This window comes from Cnephaeus nilssonii (assembly GCF_951640355.1).
Source record: "Cnephaeus nilssonii genome assembly, chromosome: 19".
In the NCBI taxonomy this organism is placed as follows: domain Eukaryota; kingdom Metazoa; phylum Chordata; class Mammalia; order Chiroptera; family Vespertilionidae; genus Cnephaeus; species Cnephaeus nilssonii.
In genome coordinates, this window is record NC_137090.1 from 50,977,845 (window position 1) to 51,004,730 (window position 26,886).

General features: G+C 45.1%; 1 protein-coding gene across 1 annotated transcript in view; it reads right to left on the bottom strand.

The window, feature by feature from the left end:
- The window catches only part of MPRIP (myosin phosphatase Rho interacting protein), a gene marked incomplete at its 5' end in the record, with an annotated part of 198,347 nt that overhangs the window by 16,582 nt on the left and 154,879 nt on the right, over positions 1-26,886 (bottom strand). The window lies entirely within an intron of this gene.

Here is a 26,886-nt window from a genome sequence, read left to right on the forward strand (position 1 = left end):
TGAAAGAGCTCCTTACACCAGCCCTTTATTCAGAGAGAATTGTCAAAGAATTATTTTCTTGGGGGAATCCAAGATAGTGGCAGAGTAGATGCAAGCTATTTCACATCCTCCCTGGTCCAAACTGGAATTATAATTAAATTACAAAAAATAAACCTGAACAACCAACTGAAGACTAGCTGAAGAGAAGTCTCATTACCCAGGAGTTACATGAGAAACCACATCAGGCTCGCAGGAAGGGCAGCGACACAAAAGGGCGGTCCCGCTCGCATGTGCGGCCATGAGAATGAAGGGCTATCTCAGCTGCCAAGGTCCCTCTGAGGAGTGCCTCATGGGCACCGAGGGCCGCTCAGAGCCCTTTCCCAGAGGGGCTGAGTGCCAGTGAGGACCAGCAGCCCCGTGCCAGGCTCCCCTGTCCAGAGCACCCAAGCCAGGAAGAGGGGCCCACATAAAACCTGGCTATGAAAATCAGTTGGGACTCTGTCTGCCAAGGAGAGAAAAGAGTCCATTAGAAACCCAGGCATCCTCTCCAAGGGCCAGTACACACAGCTTACAGACGCCATTTTTTCTGGTTGGACACTCCCCTCCATACAGCCTGGGGGAGGGCACGAACCCACTCCCCGGACTCCCTGTTGCCCTGCCCTGCAGAGCTCATGCCTGCAGAAGAGTTAGCTAGTTGTGGCCAGCCTGGCCTTGGTGCGGACTCTCCTGGTGGCCAGAGTGCCCTGACATTGACCTGCAACAGAGTCCCTTCCTCCCAAAGGCCCCAGAACAAACACAGGTGGCGCAGAGGGAGATCTTGGCAAACAGAAGATGTTGCTGGGCAAATATTGCTCTTACACTGTGGTTGGGGTTGATCCTCATAGCCAGCCCAAGGGTCAACCCCACCCATGGATGGGCCAACAATAATCCAAGACTCAACTGCAACAGGAAGGCCCACATAACCCATCAAAGGCACATTTCTGGAGCACCTAGATCAGGTAACCCGGGAGACGATGCCACTGAGCCCCACAGGACACCCATATATGTAAGGCCACCATACCAACTGCAAGGCAGAGCAGATTTACCTAACACACACAAACAATATAAAATATAGAACAGCGGTCGCCAACTTTCCGGACCTCACGGACCACCAGTGGTCCATGGACCACCAGTTGGCAACCGCTGATACAGAAAACCAGCCAAAGGGGAGACAAAGAAACATGCCCCAATAAAATAACAGGAGAAATCTCCAGGAAAAAAAGAAAACAAAAACAAACTAAAAAGAAATGGAGATAAGCACTCTACCAGATAAAGAGTTCAAAACGATGGTTATAAAGATGCTCAAAGAACCTAGGCCCGCAGTGGCCGGCAAACTCATTAGTCAACAGAGCCAAATACCAACAGTACCACGATTGAAATTTCTTTTGAGAGCCAAATTTTTTAAACTTAAACTTCTTCTAATGCCACTTCTTCAAAATAGACTCGCCCAGGCCGTGGTATTTTGTGGAAGAGCCACACTCAAGGAGCCAAAGAGCCGCATGTGGCTCGCGAGCCACAATTTGCTGACCATGGACCTAGGGGAAGAATGGATGAACTCAGTGAGAACTTAAAAAGATAGCAAACATAAAAAAAGGACGTAGAAATCATAAAATTGAAGCAGGCAGAAATGAAGAATATAATATCTAAAATGAAGATATGGTCAGTGAAGAATATAATATCTAAAATGACAGTAATATGGTCAGAGTAAGAGAGTTTAATACCCCACTGGGAAGGAATATACTAGAAGGAATCAACAGCAGGTTAGATGAAGCAGAGGAACGAATCAGCAATTTGGAAGACAAGGTAGCAGAAAACATTCAAACAAAGCAACAACAAAAAATGAGGATAGTTTAAGGAACCTCTGAGACAACAACAAGCATAATAACATTTGTATCATGGGGGTACCAGAACGACAAGGGAGAGAGTAAGGCATTGAGAACCTATCTGAAGAAATAAAGATGGAAAACTTCCCTAACTTGGTGAAAGAAAATGTCACACAAGTTCAGAAAGCACAGAGAGTCCCAATCAAGATGAAGCCACAGAGGCCCACACCAAGACATATAATTAAAATGGAAAAGGTTATGACAAAATAAGAGTCCTAAAAGCAGCAAGAGAAAGACAGTTAGTTACCTACAAGGGAGTTTCCATAAGATTGTCACCTGATTTCTCAACAGAAATATTTCAGACCAGAAGGGATTAGCATGAAATATTCAAAGTGATGAAAAGCAAGGACTTACAACCAAGGCTACTCTACCCAGCAAAGCTAACATTTAAGATTGAAGCAAGATAAACAGCTTCTTAGCCCTAGCTGGTTTGGCTCGGTGGATAAGAGTGTGGGCCTACAGACTGAAGGGTCCCGGGTTTGATTCTGGTCAAGGGCACATGCCCGGGTTGTGGGCTCAATCCCCAGTGGGGGGCATGAAGGAGGCAGCCAATCAATGATTTTATCTCATCACTGATGTTTCAATCTCTCTCTTCCTCTTCCTTCCTCTGAAATTACATAGGTGTGTGTGTGTGTGTGTGTGTGTGTGTGTGTGTATGAGCTTCCTAGATGTGAACAAGCTAAAGGAGTTCATTAAACCATAAGAAATGTCAAAGGTTCTTCTTTAAGAAGAAGAAAAAATAAAGGAACATAGTTATACAGAATAAAATGGAAATGAATATGTACCTATCAATCATCACATTAAGATAGATTAAATGCTCCAATCAAAAGACATAGAATAGCTAAATGGATAAGAAAACAAGACCCATATATATACTGCCTACAAGAGACTCACCTCAGAATGAAAGATACACAGAAACAAAGTAAAAAAATGAAAAAAGATATTTCATACAAATGAAAAGCTGGGATAGCAGGACTTATGAAAGACAAAATAGACTTTAAAACAAAGGCTGAAATAAGAGACAAAGAAGGACCTACAAAATGATAACGGGAGCAATCCAACAAGAGGATATAACCCTTGTAAACATTTATGCATCAAACACAGGAACACCTAAATACATAAAGCAAATCTTGATGGACATAAAAGGAGAGATTGACAGTAATATGGTCAGAGTAAGAGAGTTTAATACCCCACTGACATCAATGGATAGATCTTCCCGACAGAAAATCAACAAGGAAACAGAAACTACAAATGATACACTAGATGAAATGAATTTAATTGATAATTTCAGAGCATTTCACCCGAAAGCAGCAGGACATACATTCTTTTCAAGTGCACATGGAACATTCTCTAGGATGTAAGGATTCAAATGAAGTCTCAATAAATTTAAGAAGATTGAAATAATATCAAGCATTTCACAATGATATGAACCTAAAAATCAATTACAAGAAAAAGACTGGAAAAAAAAAAAAAAGAACACAAAAAACCCCCAAACACCCACAAACACTTGGAGGCTAAATAATTGGCTAATAAACAATGAACAGGTTAACAATAAGATCAAGAAAGAAATCAAAAGATACCCTGAGATAAATGAGAATGAAAACAACCCAAAAGCTATGGTGGACAGTGAATCCAGTCATAACAGGGAAATTCATAGAATAGAGCCTAAAAGCAAAAAACTAAGCAAAACAATGCAAAAGACTGATAAATACAGATGATGTGCTGTAGAAGTGTATACTTAAAACCTGTATAATTTTTTTCTCTTTAAAAATATTTTCATTGATTTCAAAGAAGAAGGGAGAGTGAGAGAGAGAAACATTAATGATGAGACAGAATCATTGTTGGCTGCCGCATGAACGTTCCCCGGGGGACACTCACTGGGGATCGAGGCTGCAATCTGGGTACTCTGATTGGGAATCAAACTGTGACCTCCTGGTTCAATGGTTGATGCTCAACCACTGAGCAACACTGGCTGGGCTGTATAATTTTATTAACCAACTAGTGGCCCAGTGCATGAAATTTATGCACTGGGGGAGGGAGGGAAGGGTCCCCTCTGCCCAGCTTGTGTCCTCTTGCAGTCCAGGACCCCTTGGGGGATGTCCCCGGGGGATCGGGCCTAAGCCGGCAGTCAGACATCCCTCTCACAGTCTGGGGCTCTCGCAGTCTGGGACCCCTCGCTCCTTATTGCTCGCCTGCAGCGGAGCCGCTGCTGCGCTCGCCAGCTGTGAACCCAGCTTCTGGCTGAGTGGTGCTCCCCCTGTGGGAGCGCACTGACCACCAGGGGGCAGCTCCTGCATTGAGCGTCTTCTCCCTGGTGGTCAGTGCGTGCCATAGCGACTGATTGCTCCGCCAGTCATCCTGCCGTTTGGTCGATTTGCATATTAGGGTTTTATTATATAGGATGTTATCCCAATACACTCAATAATAATAATAATAATAATAATAATAATAATAAAAGTATCAATGAAACCAAGAGCTAGTTCTATGAACTGATAAACAGGATTTATAAACCTTTAGCCAGATTCATCATGAAAAAAGAGACGACCCAAATAAAATCAGAAATAAAAGAGAAGTAACAACTTACACCCAAGAAATACAAAGGATTATAAAAAGATATTATAAATAAATACCTGCCCAAAAATGGGACAATCTGTAAGAAATGGACTTTCTAAAAAGATAAAATCTGTCAACAATGAATCAAGAAGAAACACAGAATCTGAACAGACTGATTACAATTAATGAAATGGAAGCTGTAATCAAATAAAAGCCCTGGACTGGATGGCTTCACAGATGAATTTTACCAAACAATCCAAGAAGAACTAACACCTATCCTCAAATTATTCCAAAAAATATAAGAGGAGGGTCCTGGCCGATAAGAGTGTTGGCCCCCACACCAAAGGGTTGTGGGTTCGATTCCTGGTCAAGGCACGTACCTGGGTTGCGGGTTCACTCCCGTCCCTGGTCAGGCATATACGGAAGGTAATCAGTTGAGGTTTCTCTCTCAAATCGATGTTTCTTTCTCTCTCTGCCCACCCCCTCACCCCACCTTTCCACTCTGAAAAGCGATGGAAAAAATATCCTCGGGTGAGGATTAACAAAAAAAGGCAAGAGGAAGGAAGGTTCCCAAGCTCATTTTACAAGGCCAGCATTATCTTAATTCCAAAGCCAGTTAAAGACATTAAAAAGAAAGAAAATTATACACCAACATCCCTGATGAACATAGATGCAAAAATTCTCAACCAAATATGAGCAAACCAGATCCAGCAATACATTAAAATTATCATACATTATGATCAAGTATGATTTATTCCTGTTATGCAAGGCTGGTACAATATCCACAATTAACATGATATACCATATAAACAAAATAAATAATAATCACATGATGATCTCAATAGATGAAGAAAAAGCATTTGACAAAATCCAGCATCCATCTACACTAATAAAAGATGCAAATTGACCGTACCTTCGCGACACACACCAGCCAATCAGGAGTGAGTATGCAAATTAACCCAACAAAGATGGCAGGTTAATTTGCATACACAGGCACCAAGCCATGGCGATGACACAAGTGTCCCGCCCTGCCCTAGCTGCTCCGGGCCTCTGGGCAGCGTGGGAAGGTGGAAAGGCGGCTCTGGCAGGAGCAAAGGCGGTGCTGGCAGCCAGGGGAAGGAAGGCCGATTCTTGCACGAATCTTCGTGCATCGGGCCTCTAGTTTATGATAAGAAACTCTCAGCAAAGTGAAAATAGAGAGAACATACCTTAACATAATAAAGGTCATGAATGACTAACCCACAATTAATATCATATTTACTGGGAAAAAATTAAAGCATTTCCCTTAACATCAGGCTCAAGACAGGGGTGTCTGCTTTCACCACTCTTATTTAACACTAGAGGCCCGGTGCACGAAATTCGTGCACGGAGGGGGGTTGTCCCTCAGCCCAGCCTATACCCTCTCCAATATGGGAACCCTCGGGGGATGTCCAACTGCCCGTTTAGGCCCGATCCCACCCACCGGGATCGGGCCTAAACGGGCAGTCGGACATCCCTCTCACAATCCAGGACTGCTGGCTCCCAACTGCTTGCCTGCCTGCCTTCCTGATTGCCCCTAACCGCTTCTGCCTGCCAGCCTGATCACCCCCTAACCACTCTGCTGCCAGCCTGTTTGCCCCCAACTTCCCTCCTCTGCCGGCCTGGTCACCCCTAACTACCCTCTCCTGTAGGGCTGATCACCTCCAACTGCCCTCCCTTGCAGGCCTGGTCCTTCTCAACTGCCCTTCCTTGCAGGCCAGGTGCCTCCCAACTGCCCTCTCCTGCTGGCAATCTTGTGGTGGCCATCTTGTGTCCACATGGGGGCAGGATCTTTGACCACATGGGGGCAGCTATATTGTGTGTTGCAGTGATGATCAATCTGTATATTACTCTTTTATTAGATAGGATAGAGGCCTGGTACAGGGGTGGGGCCAGCTGGTTTGCCCTGAAGGGTGTCACAGATAAGGGTGGGGGTTCCCTTGGGGTGTGGGGCGGCCTGAGCGAGGGGCCTGTGGTGGTTTGCAGGCCAGCCACGCCCCCTGGCAACCCAAGCAGAGGCCCTGGTATCTGGAATTTATTTTCCTTCTACAATTGAAACTTTGTAGCCTGGAGCAGAGCCAAGCCTGGGGCTCCGGCAGCCATTTGTGTTGGGGTTATAATTGAAACTTTGTTGCCTTAAGTGGGTGGGCCCAGCCAGGGTGTGAGGAAAGCTTTGCTTTCCCTGTTGTGGCAGCAACCCTGGCCTGCTCTCTCAAGCTCCATTCTGCCGCCATTTGTTTGAATTTGTTTACCTTCTATAATTGAAACTTTGTAGTTTGAGTGGAGGCTTAGGCCTGGCAAGGGCAGGCGGAAAGCTTGGCTTCCTCTGTTACCTAGGAAACCTTGCTCTCTGTGGCTGTAGCCATCTTGGTTTGGGTTAATTTGCATGCTCTCTTATTGGATGGTGGGCGTGGCTTGCGGGTGTGTTGGAGGTATGGTCAATTTGCATATTTGTCTATTATTAGGTAGGATAGTACCAGAAGTCCTAGCCACAGCAATCAGACAAGAAGAAATAAAAGGCATTCAAGTTGGAAAGGAAAAACTAAAACTGACATTATTTGCAGATGAGATGATACTGTAGAGAACCATAAAGATTCCACCAAAAAGTTACTAGAAGTATAAATGAATTTAGTAAATTAGCAAGATACAAAAATATTTAGAAATTGGTTGCATTTTCATACACCAATAATGACCTATCAGAAAAGAAAATGAAAACAACAAACCCATTTACAATTACATTAAAAACAACAACAACCTGGAAATAAATTTAATCAAGGAGACAAAAGACCATACTTGGAAAATTATGAGGTAATTAAAAATAAAACAACTAGAGAAGATACAAATAAATGGAAGCATGTGTGTGTGTGTGTGTGTGTGTGTGTGTGTGTGTATATACTGTGCTAATGGATAGGAAAAATTAACATCATTAAAATATCCATATTACCCAAAGCAATCTAGAGATCCAATGCAATTCCTATGAAAATACCAATGGTGTATTCCACAGAAGAACAAATGATCCAAAATATATATGGAAGCACAAAAGACCCTGAACAGCCACAGCAATCTTAAGAACAAAGTTTGAGGTATGACAATACCTGATATGAATCTATACACTATAAGGCCATAGTAATCACAACAGCATACCACTGGCATAAAATCAAACATATAGATTAATGGAACAGAATAGAGAGAGCAGATATAAACCCATGCCTATAAGGTCAATTAACATTTTACAAAGGAGGCAAAAAATTTAATGGGTAAAGACAGTCTATTCCAGTGGTCGGCAAATTCATTAGTCAACAGAGCCAAATATCAACAATACAACGACTGAAATTTCTTTTGAGAGCCACATTTTTTAAACTTAAACTTCTTCTAATGCCACTTCTTCAAAATAGACTCGCCCAGGCCGTGGTATTTTGTGGAAGAGCCACACTCAAGGGGCCAAAGAGCTGCATATGGCTCGCGAGCCGCAGTTTGCCGACCATGGGTCTATTCCATAAAAGGTGTTGGGAAAATTGGACAGATACATGCAAAAAATAAAACTAGACCATCTTCTAGTGGTCTAGTATCTAGAAGAAAACATAAGCAGTAAAATCTCTGACATTTCTCTTAGTAATTTTTTTTCTGATTCCCCCACACCCCCGCCCCCAGGAAACAAAATAAAAAACAAATGGAACTTTATCAAACTAAAAACATTTTGTACAGCAAAGGAAACCATCAACAAAATGAAAACACAACCCTGGCTCTGGTCAAGATGGTAGTGTAGGAAAACACTGCACTTGGAACCTCCCACAACCACATCAAAATTACAACTAAACTACCGAACAACCATTATTCAGAACAGTCTGAAATCTAGCTGAACAGAAGCCTATAACTAAGGATATACAGAAAAACCCACATTGAGGCTGGTAGTATGGACACAGATGCAGAACAAACTGGTCCCACAACCACGTTAAAAATTGGGAGGGATATCTCGGCTGCTGAGGTCCACCCTGAGGAGTCAGGGGACTCAGGCCCACACCAGACCCCCAGCCCAGGGTTCCAGTACCATGAAAATAAGTTGCCATAACTTGTGGCTAGACCAACCAGCAGAGATTGTGGCTAAGTGTGAAAGAGAGCTGCTGGAATTCCAGGTGTTCCTTTTAAAGGGCCGTACAGACTTACTAGAACTCAGTGGATCTAAGCTCCAGTTCTGGGGCAGCAGTTCGAAAGGTGCCAGGGACAAATGAAGAGGTACTGAATTGTCTAACATCAGGGTGAGTACTGGTGGGACAGTTTCCTCTCACACAGTGTGCTGTCAGAGGCCACTGTTATTTTGCTTAGCCCTTCTGCCATAGAGCTGAAAGGCAGGTGCCATATCGGAGTCTCCATCAACCTGGATAACACTGCTTGCTCAGCCCTGGTGATTCCCTGAAACCCCGCACCACCCAACTTGTAGGCCCACCAAAGCAGTTTCCAGTGGCTTTTCCATGCTAATGATCTGTCTTGGCTCATGCTTCCGAGTTTCCTAAAATCTCTCAAACAAGCAGCATCTGGTCTCTGCATATTCCACACCTCTTGCTACGTGGCCCTAGATTAGCATTAGCACCATGAAACCTTGGTTCTCAACTTGGCCTCTCCCTGGCACATCCAAGTCCAGCACAAGTAATAAGACATCTGCAGATCACTTTGTAATTCATGCTGTGTGGCCCCGAGTAGTACATTGATGGCAGCTGACTTTGGCCAGCACCTTGCAGAAGAACCCAGAACCAGCACACTTGATGGACAGCTTCAGACCCAACCACCTCCACAAATGACACACTCAAGGGGTGAACTTGGCAGGTACCTGAGCCCTGCTGAAGTGAGTTTTGCTCCAGGAGGGCTGAACCCTGCCCAGAAGATCCTCCACAGTGGTCATGGGCAGTCCTGTAGCCCAATGGCCTGGGTGTAAACTCCTCCCCATTGATGTCCCAAAAGCAATCAAGGCTCAATGACAGACAATAGGAGGTTTAATATAGACCATACAGATGACTGGGGATGCAATGACACTGGGCCCCACAGGACACCTACTACATAAGGCCACTCTAACAAGACCAGGAGATGTGGCAGCTCAATGTAATACATAGAAACAAACATGGGGAGGAAGCCAAAATGAGGAGACAAAGAAACATGTCCCAAATGAAAGAACAGAACAAAAAATGGAAAAAGAACTTAATAAAGTGGAGACAAATAATTTACCAGATATAGAATTCTAAACTCTAGTGATAAGGATGCTCAATGACCTTAGAGGAAGAGTAGATGAATTTAGTGAGAACTTCAACGAAGTCAGAGGAAACATAAAAATGAGAGAAAACATAAAAAAGAACCAGTCAGAAATGAAGAATATAACAACTGAAATGAAGAATAATTTACAGGGAATCAACAATAGAGCAGATGAAGCTGAGGAACAAATCAGTGATTTGGACTATAAGGAGGCAGAAAACACCCAATCAGAAAAGCCAACAGAAAAAGAAATCCAAAAAGATGAGGCTACTGTAAGAAGCCTCAGGGACAACATCAAGCATACATTGCATCATGGGCTCCAGAAGAAGAGAGATAGCAAAGAATGAAAAACCTATTTGAGAGGAGAAACCAAGATGGCGGCATAGGTAAACTCCTAAACTGCTGCCTCGTACAACAATATCAAAACTACAACTAAAAGACAGAACGGATACTATTCAGAACCACAGGAAAGCTGGCTGAGTGGAAATTCTACAACTAGAAGAAAAGAGGAAAGCACATTGAGACTCAGAGGAGCTGCAAAAGGCTGAGGTACGGAGACACGCACGCGAAGAGGACGGGCGGCTGAGTGTGCAGCTGGCTTTCTAAAGCGGGAGGGAGACAGAAGCTCCCGACTGCACTGAACTCTAGTCCCGGGTGAGACGCTGGGAAACCAGACTCATTTGGGGGGAATCTGGACTATCAGGAAAAGGGAAAGCACATTGAGACTCGGGAGCTGCAGAAGGCAGAGGTCCAGAGGCGTGTGCACGCACAGAGAAACTGAGTGCGTGGCTGGCTTTCTCAATCGGGAGGGAGACAAAAGCTCCCGACAGCGCTGAACTCCAGTTCCGGGCAAGTTTCTGGGAACCCCGACTCATTCGGGAAGAAACTGGACTGTCTGGCAGCGGGCGAAACTCAAGGGTGGCTTTCTCTTAGAGGTGCTTGCAGCGATTGCCGAGGGACACTGAGACCCAAGGGCCTCATAGGGCAGGGCTGACGGGAAGCCAAGGCTGTCTGCTCCGCCCTGAAACTTTGCCCCATCCAAGCTGAGCACAGAGGCTTTTGCAATTTTGCAAGTCTTGCCTCATAAGGGTGTCTCCAGCACAGAAGTTCTCCCATCATAGACACAACTGATCCTCACAGCCAACTGGCCTGGAGGTCAATTCCCCCCAGTGATACCAACAACAATCAAGACTTAACTACAACAAGGCTGAGCACACACTCCACAAAGGGGTGCACCAAGTGTGTCCACCTCAGGTAATTAGGGAGGCTGAGCCACTGTACCCTATAGAACACCTACCACACAAAGCTACTCTACCAACTCAGGGAAGCAGTGAAAATGCGGAGACAAAGAAACAGATCACAAATGAAAGAAAAGGAGGAAAGCAAAAGACTGGATATAAAGTTCAAAACCGGTTATAAGGTTTTTCAAGAATTTCCTAGAAAAGGCCAATAAATTTAGTGAGACCCTCGAGGATATGAAAAAGGACCAACTAGAAATTAAACATACACTGACTGAAATAAAAAATATTATACAGAGACCTAACAGCAGACTAGAGGACTGCAAGAATCAAGTCAAAGATTTGAAATACAAAGAAGCAAAAAACACTCAGCCAGAAAAGCAAAAAGAAAAAAGAATCCAAAAAGTTGAAGATAGTGTAAGGAGCCTCTGGGACAACTTCAAGTGTACCAACATCAGAATTATGGGGGTGCCAGAAGAAGAGAGAGAGCAAGATACTGAAAACCTATTTGAAGAAATAATGACTGAAAACTTCCCCCACCTGGTGAAAGAAATAGACTTACAAGTCCAGGAAGCGCACAGAACCCCAAACAAAAGGAATCCAAAGAGGACCACAACAAGACACATCATAATTAAAATGCCAAGAGCAAAAGACAAAGAGAGAATATTAAAAGCAGCAACAGAAAAACAGTTAATTACCTACAAGGGAGCACCCATACTATTGTCAGCTGATTTCTCCATAGAAACTATGCAGGCCAGACAGGAGTGGCAAGAAATATTCAAAGTGATGAATAGCAAGCACCTACAACCAAGATTACTCTACCCAGCAAAGCTATCATTCACAATTGAAGGGCAGATAAAGAGCTTCACAGAGAAGAAAAAGCTAAAGGAGTTCATCACCACCAAACCAGTATTATATGAAATGCTGAAAGGTATTCTTTAAGAAGAGGAAGAAGAAGAAAAAGGTAAAGATAAAAATTATGAACAACAAATACATGTCTATCAACAAGTGATTCTAAAAATCAAGTGAATAAAAAATCTGATGAACAGAATAAACTGGTGAATATAAGAGAATCAGGGGGATAGAAAGGGAGTGGACTGACAATTCTCGGGGGGGAATGGGGTGTAGGGGGTGCAGGAAGAGACTGGACAAAAAGTGTACACCTAGGATGAGGACAGTGGGGGGGAGGTAAAGGCAGAGGGTGGGGTGGGAACCGGGTGGAGGGGAGCTATGGGGGGAAAAAAGAGGAACAATTGTAATAATCTGAACAATAAAGATTTATTAAATTAAAAAAAAAAACTTGAGCCCTTATATAAAAAACAACCACAACAAAAAACACATACCTATTTGAAAAAAAAAATGAGAGAAAACTTCCCTAACCTGGTGATGAATAGGCAAACAAGTCCAGGAAGCTCAAGAGTCCTAAACAAGATGAACCCATAGAGGCCCAGACCAAGATACCTCATAATTAAAATGCCAGTTGTTAACGACAAAGAAAGAATCCTAAAAGCAGCAAAAGAAAAGCAGTTACTTTCAAGAGAGCTCCCATAAGACTTTCAACTAACTTCTCAACAGAAACTTTGCAGGCCTGAAGGGATTGGCATGAAATATTCAAAGTTATGAAAAGCAAGGACCTACAAACAACCAAAACTGCTCTACCCAGCAAAGCTATCATTTGGAATCAAAGGACACATAAAGAGCTTCCAGGACAAGAAAAAGTTAAAGGAGTTCACCACCACCAAACGATTATTATAAGGAATGTTAAAGGGTCTACTTTAAGAAAAAGAAAAAAGATAAAAAGTCTCTCTATATAAAAGCCTAAGTAAACACCATAGGTAAACACCTAAACTGCTGCCTCGTACAACAATATCAAAACTACAGTGAAAGGGGAATGTGTGGACATGTGGGGGGTATGTGTGTGAGGGAGGGGCAGTTAAGATTCTGCAGGACTTTTGGGGGTTGGCTGACCAACTGGTAGCTATGATGTGCACTGACCACCAGAGTGCAGACGCTCAATGCAGGAGCTGGCCCCTGGTGGTCAGTGCGCTCCCACAGAGGGAGTGCCACTCAGTTTGACCAACGGGCGCCAGACGCCAGGCTCACGGCTGGCAAGCACCGCTGTGGCGGCGTGAGCCTCTCCTGCGGACACTCACCCTGCGTACCCCTCCCCCATCTGGACTGGGACCGGCATCGGGACTGACTGGGTACGAGCCTGCAGCTGTTTCTCAGTCATGGGCGTGCTGGTATCGCCCTAGGATGGGTGTGCGGAGACCGCAGCGGAGAAGCAATGAGCCTCCTGAGTGGCAGCAGGGGCAGGCGCAGTGGAGCCTGGGATGAGCAGGAGTGGCGCCACGCCCAGCCTGGGCCCGGGCCCCTCCCCTGCCACGTGCTGCTTCATGCACTACTTCATGCTGTGCAGGATCGACACGGACAGTGGGCTAGAGCCTGACAAGCTGGCAGGTAAGGCCGGGCTGCGGTAGGGCAGAGGTCCACTGATCCCTGCGGGTCAGGCTGAGGGACCCCACCAAGGGTCCTCTAGTATAAATATAAAATGATAATAAGTACCTATCCACACTAATAAAAGAGTAAGATGCAAATTGACTGTACCTTTGCGACGCCCACCAGCCAAGCAGGAGTGAGTATGCAAATTAACCCAACAAAGATGGCGGGTTAATTTGCATACGCAGGTGCCGAGCGGCCGGGGGTGGTACGGGACGCAGGCGTTCCGCACTGCCCCCACCGCTCCGGGCCTCTGGGCAGCGTGGGAAGGCGGAAAGGCGGCTCTGGGTCCGAGCGAAAAGGCAGCTCCAGCTGGAGCAAAGGCGGTTCTGGCAGCCAGGGGAAGGAAGGCCCATTTTTGCACGAATCTTCATGCATCGGGCCTCTTGTCTATTAATAATTACCTTAAATGCAAATTGATTAAATGCCCCAATCAAAAGAAAGTGGCTGAATGGATAACAAAACAGAACCTTTACATATGCTGTCTATAAGAGACTCTAAAAACAAACTTGCAATCTGAAAGTAAGGGAATGAAAAAGATATTTTGAGAGAATGAAGATGGCAGCTGGCAGGATGACAGTGAGGGAGAGAGTGTGAGTGAGCGAAAGGGGAATGTGTGGACATGTGGGGGGTATGTGTGTGAGGGAGGGACAGTTAGATTCTGCAGGACTTTTGGGGGTTGGCAGACCAGGCCCCCCTAGCGGGGTAGCCTCTGCTACTGCTGCAATCCCGGATGCTGCGTCTGCATGTGAACAACCAAGCTTTACGCAGCAAGCCCAGGCGCTGTGTCTGTGTGCACACAGCCAAGCCTTACGCAGCAACCCTGGGCGCCCCATCCACGCGGCACAAATAGCCAAGCCTTATGCAGCAACCCCAGATGCTACAACTGTGCTAGCCACCGCCAAGCCCCATGTGCTGCAACCAAGCATGAGCAGCCACGCCCTATGCAGCAACCCCCAGTGCCTCACGCAGCAAGCCCGGACACTAGCTGCCGCCAAGCCCGCTGCAGCAACCCTGGGTGCCACAACCAAGCGTGAGCAGCCAAGCCCTATGCAGCAAAACTAGGTGCCTCATGCAGCAACCACGGGTGCTGCGACCGTGTGAATTGCAGCCAAGCCCAATGCATCGACCCTGGGCCTGGTGACCATGTGACCTGCTGCCAAGCCTGCCGGTGCAGTCACAGTTCCAGTGCGACTTGATGCCTAGATCCTTCAGTGAGAGCAAAAATGGGGAGACAAAGAAACCCCCAAAGGAAACAAAAGGAGGTAGCACCAGAAAAGGAACTAAGTGAAACGGAGGCATGCAATTGGTCAGAAAAATAATTCAGAATAAGGATCATACAGTTCATAAAGCAGATGGATGAGAAAATCAACAATTTATGTAAGAATCAAGAAGAAATAAAGAGTGATATAGCTGCAATAAAAAACACTATGGAAGGTTTCAACAGCAGACTAAAAGAAGTGGAGGACCAAATTAGTAAATTAGAAGACAGGGCAGCAAAACTTCCAATTTAAACTGCAACTGGAGAAAAAAATTAAAAGGCAGGAGAAGAGACTAAGGGAGCTTTGGGACAACATGAAATGAAACAACATATGTAAAATAGGTGTGCCAAAACAACAGGAGGAGGAACAAGGGTTAGAAAACCCACTTGAAGAAATGTCAGAAAACTTCCCTGATTTGGGGAAGAAGAAAGTCACACAAACACGGAGTTCAAAACAAGATGAACCAAAAAAGACGCACCATAATTACAATGGCAAATGTTCAGGACAAAGAGAGAATCTTAAAGGCTGCAAGAGAGAGACAGAGAGTTACCTACGAAGGATCTCCCATTAGATTATCAAATGATTTCTCAACAGAAACGTATCAGGCCAGAAGGGAATGGAAGGAAGTATACAAAGAGATGCAGGGCAGGGGACTGAGTTCAAGAATATTCTATCCAGCCAGGTTAACATTCAAAATTGAAGGGGAAATCAGGAGCTTCACACACAAAAAAAGCCTAAGGGAGTTTATCACTACCAAGCAAGCAATGCAAGAAATGATAAAGGAATTGTTGTAAAAAGAAGAAATAAAAAGGGAAGAATGAACACAGGCACAAAAATTAAAATGGTTACAAAACAAGTACCTATCAATAATAACTTTAAATGTAAATAGACTGAATGCTCCAATCAAAAGACATAGAGTGGCTAAATGGATAAGAAAACATGACCCATATATATGCTTTCTTCAGGAGACCCACCTCAGAACAAGAGATGCACACAGACTGAGAGTGAAGGGATGGAAAAATATCTTTCAGGCAAATAGAATTGAAAAAAAAAAAAGCTGTGGTACCAATATTTATATCGGACAAAATAGACCTCAAAGTGAAGGCCATAACAAGAGAGATAAGAAAGGCCACTTCATAATACTAAAGTATTAATACAACAAGAAAATATAACTCTGGTAAACATATATGCACCGAATACATAAAAAAAACTTCTGGAAGATATCAAGAAAGAGATCGATAACAATACAATCACAGTAGGGGACTTTAATACCCCACTGACATCACTGGACAGATCGTCTGGACAAAAAATCAGCAAAGAATCAGCAATACTAAATGACTCACTAGACCAGATGGACTTAATTGACATCTTCAGAACATTTCACCCCAGAGCTACGGAATACACATTCTTCTCAAGTGCACATGGGACATTTTCAAAGATAGACCACATATTGGGCCACAAGCAAAGTCTGTCCAAATTAAAAAAGATTGAAATCATATCAAGCATCTTCCTCAGACTACAATGGCATAATGTTAAAATCAACTACAATAAAAACAATAAAAACAATTCAAACACTTGGAGGGTGAATAGCATGCTATTAACATGTTAAGCCCCATGTCAGTCACCGGTGACTTTCTGTCTGGAAGACAAAATAGGCTGGGCGCTTAATGTGTTAAACAATGATTGTGTTACCAAAAAGATCAAAGAAGAAATTAAAAACATCCTGAAAACGAATGACCATGAAAACACAACAATCCAAAACCTATGGGACACAGTGAAAACAGTCCTGAGAGGGAAGTTCATAGCTCTACGGGTCTACCTCAAAAAACAAGAAAAAATGGTAATAAATTATTCTAACCCTGCAACTTAAAGAATTAGAAAGAGAGCAACAAGAAAAGCCCAGAGTAAGCAGAAGGAATGAAATAATAAAGATGAGAGTGGAAATAAACAACATAGAGACCAAACCAAACCAAACAACAAAAAACAATACAAAAGATCAATAAAACCAAGAGCCGGTTCTTTGAAAGGATAAACAAGATTGATGAACCTCTAGCCAGGCTCACCAAGAAACAAAGAGAGAGGACCCAAATAAACGAAATAAGAAATTAAAGAGGTGAAGTAACAATCAATCTCACAGACATACAGAGGATTGTAAAAAAAATACTATGAACAACTCTACTCCAACAAACTGGACCACCTAGACGAAATGGACATATTCCTAGAAAAATACCAGCTTCCAAAACTCTAACAGGAAGAATCAAAAACCCTGAACAGGCCGATAACTACTGATGAAATTGAAACAGTAATCAAAAAACTTCCAGCAAACAAAAGCCCTGAATGGATGGCTTCATGGGGGAGTTTTATCAAACATTCAAAGAAGAACTAAAACCAATCCTCAGACTATTCCAAAACATTTAAGAGGAAGACACACTTCCAAGCTCTTTCTATGAAGGCAGCATTACCCTAATCCCCAAACCAGATAAAGACACTATAAAGAAAGAGAATTATAGGGCAATATCCCTGATAAACATAGATGCTAGAATCCTCAACAAAATTCTAGCAAATTGGATGCAACATTACATTAGGAAGATCATACACCAAGACCAAGTGGGATTTATTCCAGGGATGCAAGGCTGGTACAATATCTGCAAATCAATCAACGTGATGCATCACATAAACAAATGAAAGACAAAAATCACATAATCATATCAATTGATGCAGAAAAGGCATTGGACAAAATCCAACACCCTTTCTTGATAAAAACTCTCAGCAAAGTGGGAATAGAGGGATCATACCTCAACATAATAAAAGCCTTATATGACAAACCTACAGGCAACATCACACTCAATGGGCAAACACTAAAACCATTTCCCCTAAGAACAGGAACAAGACAGGGATGCCCACTCTCACCACTCCTGTTCGACATAGTACTGGAAGTGCTAGCAATAGTGATCAGACAAGAAGAAATAAAAGGCATCCAAATTGGAAAATAAGAAGTAAAACTGTCATTATTCGCAGATTACATGATATTGTACATAGAAAACGCTAAAGACTCCCTCAAAAAAACTACTAGAGCCCTAACCGGTGTGGCTCAGTGGATATAGTGTCGGCCTGTGGACTGAAGGGTCCCAGGTTCGATTTTGGTCAAGGGCATGTACCTTGGTTGTGGGCACATCCCCAGTAGGTGATGTGCAGGAGGCAGCTGATCAATGTTTCTCTCTCATTGATGTTTCTTTCTCACTCTCTATCCCTCTCCCTTCCTCTCTGTAAAAACTCAATAAAATATATTAAAAAAAACAACTACTAGAATTAATGAATTTGGCAATGTAGCAGGATACAAAATTAACACCCAGAAATCTATGGCTTTTTTATACACCAAATAGGGACCCGGTGCACAAAATTCGTGAATGGGGGGTGGGGGGAGGAGTCCTCAGCCTGGCCTGCACCCTCTGGAAATCTGGGACCTTTCAGGGGATGTCCGACTGCCTGTTTAGGCCCGATCCTACAGGGATCCCAATGGGCCTAAACGGGCAGTCGGGCATCCCTCTCTCAATCCAGGACCGCTGGCTCCTAAACGCTTGCCTGCCACCCTGTCTGATAGCCCCTAACCGCCTCTGCCTCGGCCCCTGCACCCAGGACCTGGCTTCCCTCCTCCGGCCGGCCGCAGGCAACTGAGACCTGGGCTTCCCTCTCTCTGGCTGGCTGCAGGCACCCAGGACCCAGCCTTCCCTCCCTTTGGCGGGCCGCAGGCACTCGGGACCCCAGGTGGCGCTGCCCGTGCCCCAGTTTTGTCAGGAAGGATGTCCGGAAAGTTGTCTGGTCTAATTAGCATATTACCCTTTTATTAGTATAGATAATGAACTCACAGAAAGAGAAACTAAAAAAAACAATCCCATTTCAACAAAAAAAATTAAGATACCTAGGAATAAATTTAACCAAGGACATAAAGGACCTGTACTCAGAAAACTACAGGACACTAAAAAAAGAGATAGAGGAAGACATAAACAAATGGGAGAATATACCGTTTTCATGGACTGGTAGAATCAACATCATCAAAATGTCCATACTACCCAAAACAATCTATAGATTCAATGCAATCCCCATTTAAATACCAACGGCAAATTTCAAAGACCAAGAGCAAACTCTCCAAAAATTCATCAGGAATAAAAAAAGACCCCGAATAGCTGCAGAAATCCTGAGAAAGAAGAACAAAGTTGGAGGGATCACAATACCAGATATCAAGCTATATTACAAAGCCACTGTTCTCAAAACTGCCTGGTACTGGCACAAGAACAGACATATAGACCAATGGAACAGAATAGAGAATCCAGAAATGGACCCAAGCCATTATGCTCAATTAATATTTGCCAAAGGAGGCAAGAGCATACAATAAAGTCAAGACAGTCTCTTCAATAAATGGTGCTGGGAAAATTGGACAGATACATGCAAAAAAAAAAAAAAAAAGAAAGAAAGAAACTAGACCACCAACTTACATCATACACAAAAATAAACTCAAAATGAAGAAAGAACTTAAACTTAAGACAGGAAACCATAAAAATACTAGAGGAATTCACAGGCAGCGAAATCTCAGACATATGCCAAAGCAATTTCTTCATCGATACTGCTCCTAGGGCAATGGAAATTAAGGAGAAAATAAACAAATGGGACTACATCAAAATAAAAAGCTTCTGCACAGCAAAAGAAACCACCAACAAAACAATAAGAAAGCCCATTGCATGGGAGAACATGTTTGCCAATGTTATCTCCAATAAGGATTTAATCGCCAACATTTACAGGGAACTCATACAACTTAACAAAAGGAAGATAAACAATCCAATGAAAAAATGGGCAAAGGACTTAAAGAGACCCTTTCGAAAGAGGGCACACAGAAGGCCAAGAGACATATGAAAACATGCTCAAAGTCACTAATCATCCGAGAGATGCAAATCAAAACAACAATGAGGTACTATCTCAAACCTGTCAGAATGGCTATCATCAACAAACGACAAGTGCTCGCGAGGATGCGGAGAAAAAGGAACCCTCTTGCACTGCTGGTGGGAATGCAGACTGGTGCAGCCACTGTGGAGAACAGCACGACGTTTCCTTAAAAAATTAAAAATGGAACTTCCATTTGATCCAGTGATTCCATTTCTAGGAATCTATCCCAAGAAAGGATATATGCACCCCTATGTTCATAGCAGTACAATATGCAATAGCTAAGATTTGGAAACAGCCTAAGTGCCCATCAGCAAATGAGTGGATTAGAAAACTGTGGTACATCTACACAATGGAAAACTACATTGCTGTAAAAAAGAAGGAATTCTTACCATTTGCAACAGCATGGATGGAACTGGAGAGCATTATGCTAAGTGAAATAAGCCAGTCAGAGAAAGATAAATATCACATGATCTTACTCATTTGTGGGATATAATGCACAACATAAACTGATGAACAAAAATAGAACAAGTCACAGAAGCACTGAACAGACTGTCCAACCTATGAGGGAAGGTGGAAGGTAAGGGGGTAAGAGATCAACCAAAGGACTTGTATGCATGCATATGAGCATAACCAATGGACACAGACAGTAGGGGGGTTAGGGCATGTGCTGGGGGGGTGGGGGAGGCCAGAGAGAGGTCAATGGGGGAAAAAGGAGACTTATGTGATATAAAACAGACATTAAGACAAGAGAAAACAAAGAACCCAGCAGTTCCAATTCTATGTTCAAAGACATCCAATCTGCAGAAATTTAGAGAAAGCTGGCAATAGTAAAGCCATGTTACGAGCCTTAAAGACATTGAAGTCATTAAGGTCCCTGAAAATGGCTATAAGAAGAAGGAAAAAAAAAAGACATCCAAAATACTAAATTGAATTTGCGAAGAAACCCAAACCACTAAATTGAAAAGATACATACATACCTATGTTCACTTTGGCATTATTTACAATAGCCAAGATATGGAAGCTACCTAAGTGACCACCAATAGATAAATGGATAAAGAGAAGTGGTACATCTATACAATCCTATATAATAAAGAGGTAATATGCCAATTGACCATCACTCCAACACACAAGATGGCTGCCCCCATGTGGTCAAACATGGCCGCCCCATCTGGACACAAGATGGCTGCCACAAGATGGCCAGCAGGGGAGGGCCGTTGGGAGGGACCAGGCCTGCAAGGGAGGGCAGTTGGGGGAAACCAGGCCTGCAGGGGAGGGCAGTTGGGAGGGACCAGGCCAGCAGGGAAGGACAGTTGGGGGGACCCAGTCCTACAGGCGAGGGCAGTTGGGGGGGAACCAGGCCTGTAGGGGAGGGCAGTTGTGAGGGACCAGGCCAGCAGAGGAGGGCAGTTGGGGGTGACCAGGCCTGTAGGGGAGGACAGTTGTGGGGGACCAGGCCTGCAGGGGAGGGCAGTTGGGGGGGGGACCAGGCCTGCAGGGGAAGGCAGTTGTGGGGGACCAGGCCTACAGGGGAGGGCAGTTAGGGGCAATTGGACTGGCAGGGAAGGGCAGTTAGGGGCGACCTGGCCTGCAGGGAGGACAGTTAGGGGTGACCAGGCCGGCAGGGGAGGGCAGTTAGGGGCAATTGGGCTGGCAGGGAAGGGCAGTTGGGGGCGACCAGGCTGGCAAGGGAGGGCAGTTAGGGGTGACCAGGATGGCAGGGGAGGGCAGTTAGGGGCAATCGGGCTGGCAGGGGAGCAGTTAGGCGTTGATCACACTGGCAGGAGAGTGGTTAATGGGTGACCAGGCTGGCAGGCAGAAGTGGTTAGGGGCAATCAGGCAGGCAGGCAGGCGAGCAGTTGGGAGCCAGCAGTCCTGGATTGTGAGAGGGCAGTCAGACATCCCTTGAGGGTTTCCAGATTGGAGAGGGTGCAGGCTGGGCTGAGGGACACACCCACCCCCCTGCATGAATTTCGTGCACCAGGCTTCTAAACTATATATATATAACCCAATTATGCAAATAGGCTGAATGGCAGAACAACCAAACAACTGGTTGCTATGACGGCCACTGACCACCAGCGTGTGCGTGTGGAACATGGAGGGCGTCGGCAACGGCGGGATGGTGGATCAGGTGAGCGGGGGCGCCAGACCAAGGTGGGGCGCCAGCTGCTGTCATCGGAGCAAGTCTCTGGTGGTTACTGAAAATTCTTTGCTCCTGCATGCCGCGTTATTGCCCGGTGCTCGCACCTGTGGCCAGCGCTGGAGCCGCCGTTCACACCTGCTGCTGGTGTCAGCCCTATCGCCCCTCAGGGCTTCTCCACCGGCCACTTGCACCGGCTGCTGGCGATGGCCCCGCTCGCAACCGCTGCTGGAGCTGCCGCTCGCACCCACTGCCAGCGCCGGTCCCAACAGCTCAGCACTGACAGTGGGTGCGAGTGGTGGCTGCTGGCCCCGACTGCCCCTGGGCGCTTCTCCACCACCCCCTACTCCTGAGGGGTGATCGGGGCAGCAGCTGCTACTTGCACCTGCTTAGGGCGCCAGCCCCACTCGCACTCGCTGCTGGTGCCAGTCCCAATCACTCCACACCATCAGCGGATGTGAGTGGGGCTGTCGCCAGCAGCTTGTGGGAGCGGTGGCTGTGGGAACGGGGCTGCTGGTAGACAGGGGACCGGGGGCGGAAGGAGCCAGGTGGGGGCATGGAAGATGGGCGGAGACCTGCCCCTGTGCTCACTGCAGCCTCGCAGCCCATAGTTCCTTTCAAGGTGCACCAATTTGTGCACTGGGCCCCTAGTCGATCTCTATAAAAACTAATATGCAAATAGACTGAATGGTGGAACAACTGAACAGCTGGTCACTATGATGTGCGCTGACCACCAGGGGGTGTGCGGGGAACATGGTGGGTGTTGGCAGCAGGCGGCAGAACATGGAACATGGTGGGCATTGGCCACGGCAGGATGGTGGAAGAGGTAAGTGGGGGCGCCAGACCAAGGCAGGGCACTGGTTGCTGTCATCGAGGTGAGCTTCTGGTGGTTACTGAAAATTCTTTCCTCCCATGTGCTGTGGTTCCGCCCCGCACTGGCCCCACCGGCCCCACTCACACCTGCTGCCCGTGCTGGAGCTGCCGCTTGCACCCGCTGCTGGAGCCTGGTGCCTTGCGCCGGCCCCGATTACTCGTCGCCGTCAGTGGGTGTGAGTGGTGGCTGCCGGCCCCGACTGCCCCGGAGGGCTTCTCCACCTCCCCCTCCTCCTGAGGGGCGATCAGGGCAGCAGCCACCACTCGCACCTGCTGATGGTGCCGGCCCCAATTGCTCCGTGCCGTCAGAGGGTGCGAGCAGAGTTGGCACCATCAGCGCGTGGGAGCTATGGTGATGGGAGTGGGGCTGCCGGCAGACAGGGGACCTAGGGCTGCAGCTGGAGGGGCCGGGCAGGGGCTTGGAGGATGGGCTGAGACCCACTCCTGTGCCCACCGCAGCCTCATGGCCCACAGCCTTTCAAAGTGCATGAATTCGTGCACTGGGCCCCTAGTGAAATATGTAACTCAGTCACACACAAAAAAAGAAATGAAATCTTACCATTGGCAACATATTGTCCCAAATGAAATAAATCAGACAGGAAAAGACAAATGCCATGACTCCACTTATATGTGGAAACTTAAAAACAAAATAAACAGGCAGAACAGAAACAGACTCATATACAGAGAACATTTTGATGGTTGCCAGATGGAAGGGAGGGTGGGGACTGAGTGAGAAAAGTGAAGGGATTAAGAAGTACAAATTGGTACTTACAGAATAGTTATAGGGATATAAAGCACAGCATTAGGAAGATAGTCTATAATATTTTAATGAGTACATATACGGTGTAATACGGGTACCACATTTATTGGGACGATCACTTTGCAAGTCAGATAAATATTTAATCATGTGGTTGTACACCTGAAACTAATATAATTTTGTATATCAACTGTAATTTAAAAATAAAAAAAATAAAAGGGTAGCCCAGAGATTAAAAATGGTGGTGGAGTAAGTGCACGCACACACTCCTAGGAACAAACTGGAATTACAACAGAAATACAGAAAAACTTCCTGAATAATCAACTGAAGACTCGCTGGAGAGAGCCCTGATAACCAAGGATAGAAAGTGAAGACCACATAGAGACTGGTAGGAGGAGTGGAGACACGAGAGGGCTGACGGGCTCCCTCAGACAGCAGCTGAAGGTCTGAAGAGATATCTCAGCTGTGGGGGGTTGCCACTGAGAACTCTTGGGTCTAAACTGTAAGCTGCACCCCACAGCAGACAGCACCAGAACTGAGAAGGGTACACACTTAACATCTGGCTGTGAAAAGCAGCAGGGTTGCTATCTGCCAGGGAGAGATGGCTGGAAATGCAGGCATCCTCTTAAAGGGCCAACACACAAAATTCTCTGCGCAGCCACTCACTTTGTGCTCTGGCAGAGGGAGGGCAAAGTGGACTGGAGCTGTGTGAGCGAAAGCCAGGGTTGGGGGATCTGGGGCTAGAGCTCAGAAAGCAGACTACCTGTATTTATTAATGTCTATTTTTCCTGTGCTGAGTCATTCCCTCACTCTGCAGAAGTCATCTTTCTCACACAGACAATTGCTATGTAGGTGGTTTAGCCTGGGGGTGGTGGTGGTGGTGGTGGTGGTGGTGAAGACAGCTGATCCACCCCATTGGAAAACACCTTGCTCCACGGTGTGGAATTTCTGAGGCCCATTAAGAGACTGAGAATAACAATTAGCCTCCAGGCAAAAGCAATTACCCCACCCTGTTGGAAAAACTCTCACCACACCTGTGGACAATTGCCTGAAGGCTATTCAAGACTGAATTCAGTCTGCAGGCAGAGGCAATCTCTGGAGGCTTGAAATCTCTGCCTGATCTAATTAGTCAGAAACAGCGTTTGACACTGTCCTGCACTGGAGATTGATAAACATAGCAGATCTACCCAATACATAGACACAAACCCAAACAGACATCCAAAATGAGGCGACAATGAAACAACCCCCAAATAAAGAACAAGAGAATCATCCAGAGGAATAGATAAATGAAATGGAGATAAGAAATTTATCTAACATAGAGTTGAGAATAATAATGGCAAAGATGCATGAGAAAAGATATAGTAACCATGAAAACAGAAATAAAGAATGACATAGTACAAATAAAGAACACATTGGAAGGAATGTACAGCAGATTAGGGAAAGAGGAGGATCGGATCAGTCAAGACAGGGTTGAAAAAAATCACTCAATCAGAGAAACAAAAAGAAAAAAACAATTAAAAAAGGAGGACAACTCAAGGGAGCTGTGGGACAACACGAAACGTAACAATATTTGAATAGTAGGTGTGCCTGAAGAGGCAGAAAGGGAGGAATAGAGAACGTGTTTGAAGAAATAATGGCAGAAAACTTTCCCTAACCTGGTGAAGAAAAAAGTCACACAAGTTCATGGTGCACAGAGAACCCCAAGCAAGAAGAACCCAAACAGGCCCTCGCCCAGACACATCATAATTAAAATGCCAAAAATTAAAGACAAAGAGAGCATCTTAAAGGCAGCACGAGAAAAGCAAACTGCTACCTACAAAGGCGCTCCCATAAGGCTGACACCTGATTTCTCACAGAAACTCTACAGGCCAGAAGGGAATGGCAGGAAGTACTCACGGTAATGGGAAGCAAGGATCTGAGACCGAGATTACTATATCCAGCAAGACTGTCATTCAAAATAGACGGTGAAATAAAGAGCTTCCCAACAAAAAAGGCTAAAGGAGTTCATCACCACCAAGACAGCATTACAAGAAATGCTAAAGGGCTGCTGTAATGAGAAGGATAAATAGAGAGAGAAACCTAGGCATACAGAATTAAGATGGCAATAAGTAAGTACCTATCTATCTATATAAAAGGCTAAGTGACCGAATGACCAGTCGCTATGATGCGCACTGACCACCGGGGGGCAGACACTTAATGCAGGAGCTGCCCTGTGGTGGTCAGTGTGCTCCCACAGCGGGAGTGCCGCTCAGCTGACTGACGGGCACCAGACGTCAGGCTCACGGCTGGCGAGCACAACAGCAGTGGTGGGAGCCTCTCCCACCTCCATGGCAGCGCTAAGGAGCAGTGAGCCAAGCAGGCAGGTGAGCAGGATTGGGCCTAAGCTGGCAGTTGGACATCCCCCGAGGGGTCCCGGGCTGCAAGAGGGCGCAGGCCAGGCTGAGGGACCCCCCACCCCTGCACGAATTTTGTGCATTGGGCCTCTAAAACATGACCCAACTATATGCTGTCTATAAGAGACTACCTCAGAACAAAAGACTCACATGAGAGTGAAGGGATGGGAAAAATTTTCCCATGCAAATGGAAAAGAAAAAAAGGCTGGGGTAATAATACTCATATCTGACAAAATAGACTTCAAAATGAAGACCAGCACAAGAGACAACAAAGGTTACTACATAATACTAAAGGGATCGATCCAACACGAGGCTATAACCCTGGCAAACTTATATGCTATGCACCCAATATAGGAGAACCTAAATATACAAAAAATCTTCTAGAGGACTTTAGAAGAGAGATCGACAGCAATACAGTCATACTAGGAGACTTTAACACCCAACTAATTTCACTGGATTAGACCTTCCACATAAAAAATTAACAAGGAAATACTGACTCTAAATGACACAGTGGATCCAATGAATTTAATTGACATTTATAGAACATTTCACCCCAAAGCTGCAGAATATACATTCTTTTCAAGTGCACGTGCGTTGTTCACAAAGATAGACCACATGTTAGACACAAAACAAGTCTCTACAAGTTCAAGAAGACTGAAATCTTGTCAAGCAGCTTCTCAGATCACAGTGGAATGAAATTAGAAATCAACTACAGTAAAAACACTGGAAAACATTCAGACACATGGAGGCTAAATAGCATGTCATTAAGCAATGAATGGGTTACTAATGAGATCAATAAATAAATAAAAAAAACTTCCTGGAAACAAATGAAAATGAACACACAACCACCCAACATCTCTGGGACTCAGCAAAAGCAGCCCTGAAAGGCAAGTTCATAGCACTCCAGTTGAATAGGCCAATAAAAACTGATGAAATAGAAGCAGTGATAAAAAAAATTCCCAGCCAACAAAATCCCAGGAATGGATGGTTTCACAGGGGAATTTTACCAAACATGCAAAGAAGAATACCTATCCTCCTCAAACTATTCCAAAAAATCCAAGAGGAAGGAACACTTC